Source organism: Eulemur rufifrons, chromosome 7 (assembly GCF_041146395.1).
Source record: "Eulemur rufifrons isolate Redbay chromosome 7, OSU_ERuf_1, whole genome shotgun sequence".
In the NCBI taxonomy this organism is placed as follows: domain Eukaryota; kingdom Metazoa; phylum Chordata; class Mammalia; order Primates; family Lemuridae; genus Eulemur; species Eulemur rufifrons.
In genome coordinates this window covers 34,250,600-34,257,399 of record NC_090989.1, presented here as the reverse complement: position 1 = coordinate 34,257,399, position 6,800 = coordinate 34,250,600, and the positions used below count along the sequence as shown (strand labels likewise).

Sequence of the window (6,800 nt, the reverse complement as noted above, 5' to 3'; positions counted from 1 at the left end):
TCTGTAATTCAGAAGTCTGGGCACAATGTAGCTGGCTATTCTGGTCAGAATTTCACAAGGCTAAAATCAATGTGTCAACCAAGCCATGTTCTCATCTGGAGCTCAAGGTCCTTTTCCAAGTTCACGGACTACTGTAAGAATTTATTTTGTGAAGCTGTAGGATGGAAGCCCCTGTTTTCTTGCTAGCTGTCTGATAAAAGGCACTGTCATATTTCAGAGGCTGCCCACTGTTGCTAGCCACATGGTCCTCTCCACAAAATGATGATTTTTTCATCCAAGGTTGGCAGAAGAACATTTGGTGCCCCTTTAAATATCTCTGATTTCTTTTGTCTCTCACCTCTGTACTCTCTTTTAAGAGGTCCACCTAATTAAGTTAGCCTGACCCACACTCAAGGGGAGGAAATTATACAAGGTGTTTACATTGAGGGGCAGGAATCATGGGGACGATCTTAGAATTCTGACTACCATACTTCCATCTTAATAAAGTTGTTAAAGCCTTTGTGTTTTTATTTATTCTTCCCTCAAAAGATTATTAACAAACTTAATATTTGAGAAACTAAAGGAAAACTTGAGAGACACCTAAAATTCAATCCCTACTTAGAGCTGTAGAGTGGATGCAATTCAAAGGTCCTAGAAAACAAACATGTCAAAATTTAGAAGCAGTGGAAGTGTGTCAATTTGAAGAAAATAAAATTTTGAGTGATTTTCTTTTTTTTTTTTTTTCACTACCAATAAGTCTTTATTTATTCATTGTATTTTCCCAGGGAAAGTAGAAAGGAAGGGAAAAGAGTCAGTATGTGTGCTACAAAATGATTAGAAAATGGGAAAGGAAGTACCCAGTACAGCAAAATCAACCATCAAATAAACACACCCCAGGATGGGGTCACCAAAGCCCATGGGGGCTCAGTCTCCTGCAGTTCAGGAATAAGGGGAAGGGATCAGGAAAAGAACAGACAAGCATAGACTTTCCTACCCTCCCTCCCTCCCCATAAATTCAAGATTTCACACAAAGCTTTGGTTTCTAGCAGTAAACATGGAGTTACATTCGTCCGTCTCCTATTAAACAAGCTTGTGGCCACTTTGACATAAGTTTCTTGCACCTGTATAATAAAAGTTCCTGAGTGACTTGGATATACATTCATAATCCTTTTCTTGGTCTCCTGCCCCCACTTTCTACATGGAAGGCTCCCAATTGCATCTCTTTACTTTCAGATTACAGATTAAGTAGGTTTGATCCACCCAAAATACAGCAGTGTTTCAAGTGTTTGGCATGAATCACCATCAAGAAATGGTCTTGACTTAAGAGGCTGGGAAAAAGGGATGGAGGGTTCCTAGCTTCTTAAGGATTTTTGCATAAATCATTGAAGAATTGTGAAGCTATCCCAAGAATTAAATGCATTATGCGTGTGAGTGTGTAGGTTTTCTTTTGAGGGGGATGAGAAAGAGGGTAGGGTAGGAGTCAAGTTTTTAGGACAGAAGATCTGGTGGAAAATAGGAAACAGGGGAAGAGGAACACAAAAGAAAAAGGTTGGTGTTCAAGATCCCAACTTCAAGAAGAGGGCCTCCCCAAGCTAATGTTTCAGATCTTTTTGCCTGGTGCAGAACCTTCTGTCAAAGATGCTTTGGCTATTTTTCTCTCAATACAAAAAGAAGTTTGTAAACAATAAAACCCCAAAAGAACATGAAAGCCAACACATTATATATTTACACAATCTAGGCCACCTAGCAATCACCAACTCAGTAAAGTCCTACAAAGCCCAGACAAATACAATAACTAGAGGGGGGCAGCACTTAGGGGAGACAAGAACCCAGGATCAGACACACACCACCCAATGCATTCTGTTGCATTTGTTCCGTTTCAACACAGTGAGGTAGGTTTGAGGTGATCTCACAGCATGTAAACGAAACCCCCTTTTGCTCCGTCAGCTACCATGACACTATTAATGACTACTGCAGCAGGGCAGGACACTGGCTCCGGGCACCACAAAAGGCCCTCCTTTATGGGTCTCCCTGGAACCTAAGAAATTTGAAAGGTTAAGGATTTTTGTCCTCAATTCATATATCCATCCCTCAACAGCATAGGATGAGTACAGGGGTATTGGTCTTAAAACTTATCCTTATTAACTCACAGTTTTTACAAAAACACACATACACCCCGTTGTGCATGAATAGGCCAGCCTAAGCCAGTGAAGGATGGATTGGGTATGTAAAGCATGTCCTGTGCCCTAGGATTAGACAACCCTCCCCTAACCGTGGCTTCCTCTCTGGGCCTTTCACCTGGCCCACCCTCTCCTAACCTCTCTGCAGCACCTTTTCCTGTTTAGACTAATTTCTAATCTTTCAGAAGAAGGCGATCAAGTCATGGGACAACCCAGTTAGAACCTAGTCTCACATGAAACATATTCAAGGTGGAAGGGGTTTCAAGTAGACACTATGGCAGAAAAGACAGCTCTAATTGGCAAAAATGAGGTAGTTCAATAGGCTATGCACTCCAAATAGTTGCTCTCTATGGTGATAAAAACAACAAAAAACATTCCTGCTGTGCAGACCTGGAGATGCTGCCGAACTTATCCCTGAGATTGCTCATGTACCTGAGAACACAGTGCAGGAATGAGGGCCTTAGATTAAACTATACAAAAATACAAAACCAGAATATTTATATTAAGAAAAAAAAGTTAAAATGCACAAGATACATCATTCGCACACAGCTAGTGCAGTTGGCATCCTGGGGAAAGTGGGACCCAAGGTGCAGTTATCCAAGGGAGCAGATAAATAAAATCACATTGGCCCAGAATGGGGTGGGAGTGAGCTTAGAAGCAGCAGGTCTGCACCTGTTCCCCCAACCACCCTTTTTGCCTGTCATCACTACCCATTGCTTGGGACAGTTCCCAGCACCCTATCTCAAGAATGGGTGTGAGAATACAAGATGTGGGAAAAAACCCTGCCTTACTCCTGAGAGATTCCCTCCCACAGAATGTAGTGGCTTATGGGTGGGGTCCATTAATCTGGTCTTGTATTTAATTGTTTCACTCTGGCATGGGCATTATATTATTACATATCCTTCTTTAAAAGGAGAACAACTTCCTATCCAGGCCACTTTCAAAAGCTAGAGATTCTGGGGATGGAGTCTCAGATAAAGCATTCAGGTTCTAGGGTGATTTCCCCCTAAAGCCCTCCCTTGCATGTGGACAGAGCATGGATGGGTAGGGTTCCTTTGCTTCACCCTTTCCCCCACCAAGAGGGAAGAAGGGGTGATGCCGTGAACCCGGCCTGAGATACATGGCGGTGCCAACCACCCCCAACCCACCCTATACCCACTTTCTCCACTTTGCCTGCTCAATGAAACTTCCTGATAGCAAAAGAATAGCCCCCACCCACTGTGGCTTAATTCTGGGCCTCTGGGAGCAGGGCAGGGCTGTGGATCTCTTCTTCTTCCTCCCCGAAAGTAGGCTGGCTTTTCCTATGCGTTAGGGGCCTGCTGGGCCTTCAGGGGACACGAGGCTACCATGTGGCTGATGCTCTCGCAGAAGTGGCACTTCTTGGGCTGGGGTGGCAGCTTGCACTCCTTAGCATGATGGTCTAGATCTCCACAGTTGTAGCACGTGTCTCCTTTTGATCTGCGCTTCTGTATGTTCTTGCCCTTTGACCGCCTCTCACTCCCAATACAGAACACCCCACCAGGTCCAGTGACTCGGATAGATTCCAGGCCCTCGGCAGACATCTTAAAGGTGAACTCAACTGCCTCACCCTCCTTCAGGCTCCGGAATCCCTCCATGTGCAGCTTACTCTGGTGCACAAGACGTCCACAGGGGGGTCGAGCGCGACCCCAGCGCGGGCGGTCATGGACAGGAGGCCGAACCCCATGCACACGTTGAACCACTTACAGATGCCGGCACCATGTAGCAGCTGCGGCTCGTCAGCAGCCCGGGCCGCCTCCTCGGGCGCCTCCTCCGCCGCCTTGGCGCAGCCACCTGCAAACTGCTGGTTGGACACGGAGCCCATGGTCGTCAGCTGAGCCCGTGGCCCCTGGCCCCTGCTCAGGCAGCTGCTGGCCCCAGAGAAGTGATTTTCTTGAGACAAGACAAAGAGGGTTGGCCAGGCGAGGTGGCTCACGCTTGTAATCCTAGCACTCTGGGAGGCCAAGTAGGGGGGGATTGCTTGAGGTTAGGAGTTCAAGAGAAAGAGGGTGGCTATGTGGTTTCAGAAATTGCTGGGAAATGGACCTCCTAATGTACCAGGTAATTAAGGATGAATGAACTGATAAGAGACACTGAATTTCAGTTCCCAAGTTTCCAGCCTCAGCCAAGCAAAGCAACCCCTTCCCAAGCTTGACAGAGCCAGCAAAACCCCCCTCTCAATGAGAACCACTACTGACTGAGAAGAGGGTTTATCCTTCAATCTCATGAAAATCTCCTAGCATTTGGGAGGAAGAATTTCCCTCTCAACAGGCCTAGAGTTGGATTTCCCCTTAGACAGAAAATTGAAGCCTGAGAATAGATGATCCAGTTTAAAGAACACATTTAAATAAATGAATGGGATAGTCATTATAATAGAGGTGTGCATAAAACATTTGGGAATACAGAAGAGCTCTGTCTAAATAAGTAGGGGGCTGGACATGTCTTCCAGAAATAATTAATAAGTCTGAGTTTTAAAAAGTAAGAGAAAGATAAAAGAAGAAATCATAATGAAAGTGGACAATGTGAGGTGGGAAAAAGAGATGTTAGAATCTGTTTTTTCATACATTTGTAGGTGCAGATATACAGGTTCAAAAAGGTGTAGTAAGAAGACATAGCCAAATGGGGAGCCTTGGATTGGTATTCCATGTTTATGAGTTTTTCATGATAGATTCTGTCCACAGAAAACCACTATATAAACAGACATTCCCTTTAACCACTTTCTTTTTTTTGAAATATGATTTTGAAAGGTTTAAGTGTTGAAGGCTTTCATGAATTTCTTTTTAATATATACCAGTGGGAGCTATTGTCTTATCAATAAACACGTTAATTGGTCTTAGTTGACAGTTGAGAGAGAAAGTTATATAATAGGGGTCACAAACTCAAAAGCCTACAGGGTCCAAGACGTTAATGTAAATGAGAGAAATAACCTAAACCAAGCATAACACAAAAGAGGCTGGAGGAGCCTCTGTGAACTGGAAACTACCTAACCTTTCTAGAGGGACAGCTTCTAGTCAGTCCTTGCCAATTTCTTTCATGTGGAAAGGAAAGTGAACGGAGTGGGAGTTTCAGATTGCTTTTGAGAAAAGCTACAATTCTAGATTTAAGTATTGACATCAGATGTTGATATTTTTGTATGTTTTTAGCATACAAGCACCAGCGTAAAACATCTATATAAGCCTTGAAGCCAACAATTTATGAGCTCTGCTATAAAGCAATAGATTATTATGTAATACATATGAGTTGGGGTGGGTGATAAAAGAGTGGAGGTGGGGTAAGCAAAGGGGAAGTAGTAAGAGAGAAAGACAGAGATAGAAAGAGAAAGAGATTTATAAGATGAAAGGAGAGCATAAGAAATAAACTGTACAGATTCTAAAAATGTACCCAATGTTGAAACTGCTAAGAAAAAAATAAAGTTTATTACAGCTTTCAATGCCACCCGAGTTTTCTGTACCAACTTGTCAACAAATCATATTGCAATTCTGTCAGATAAGTGACAGTAAAATCTATTTAATCTCCGTTCAAATCTAAACATGGTGACTGCTGAAGTGTTTTGTAGGAGCTACCTCTGCCCCTGAAAAGAGCAGGACTGGGGTATTGGATTCACCAAAAATGTTTAAATGTTAAACACTCATTGTGTGTATGAATGAGTATGTGTCTGTACGTATGTGTGTCCACACTCATGCATGTTTATCTTCAATTCTCAATTCTCTTAGGCAAAATGTAACCCTATGCTTATGCATATAAAGTAATATATTATATCTTATCTCTTACTATGTTATGACTATCTGTACTACAGAGACAAAGCATATTAACTGTACTTTTAAACTGGAGTCCATTTTGATAGCCAGAGTATAAAAATGAAATTTGTTTCTTTTTTTGTCCCAAAATTATAGAGGCATCTGTTTGTCTGATGAAAAATAATTATTTAAATTTTAGGCATTAATTATTTGTCTCATTAGAGAGAAAATCAGAGGAAGTATCAATGATAACTCAGATTTAATGAAAATACAAAAAAATTGTAGGGCGAAATAAGTTAGATCTACCTGGAAAATGGTGGTATTTAGATGAGAAAATCGTGTAGTTTTCTTTCACAGAAAGAAAAAAACTATATATGTTTTTCTGTACATGCTAGACTTTTTTTTTAAAGTTTAGAGGAAGATGATTTCAGGACTTCCAGGCTGGATGCTTGAGAAGATAACACGTGGAGAGTTCCATTCTTTTCCAAGGTTAGTTTCTCTCTCAGCCTTATTGTTTTTACTGCCTCAGATGCTGTTGAAATCCTGTGTATTTTAATGCTTTCTTCTCTCACATTAAGTCAGTTATGCATCTCACTTGTAGGTGTGAAAGCAGTCTGTCAATATACTTCTTAGGCGATTCTAATTTAATAAATGATATCTCAAGTAGAAGGAACATGCTGAGGCTGCATAGCTGATTTCATTAGTGTGTCTTATGGGAGGTAGGCATATATTAAAAAGAAAATGTTGGCAGAAGTGACACCTTACCACTAAAAATTTTTAAAAGATACCAGTCTCTCTAAGAAATAATAAATTGCTCCAATTAGGTTTTTAGAGCTTCTGATGTCAGTTTTGTTTTGTTTTGTTTTGTTTTTCAAAACCTAGGATT

General features: G+C 41.8%; 1 pseudogene; it reads right to left on the bottom strand.

Moving 5' to 3' along the window:
* Nucleotides 1-3,384: 3,384 nt before the first annotated feature.
* LOC138386179 (protein lin-28 homolog A pseudogene) lies at nucleotides 3,385-4,002 on the bottom strand (annotated as a pseudogene).
* Nucleotides 4,003-6,800: the final 2,798 nt, after the last annotated feature.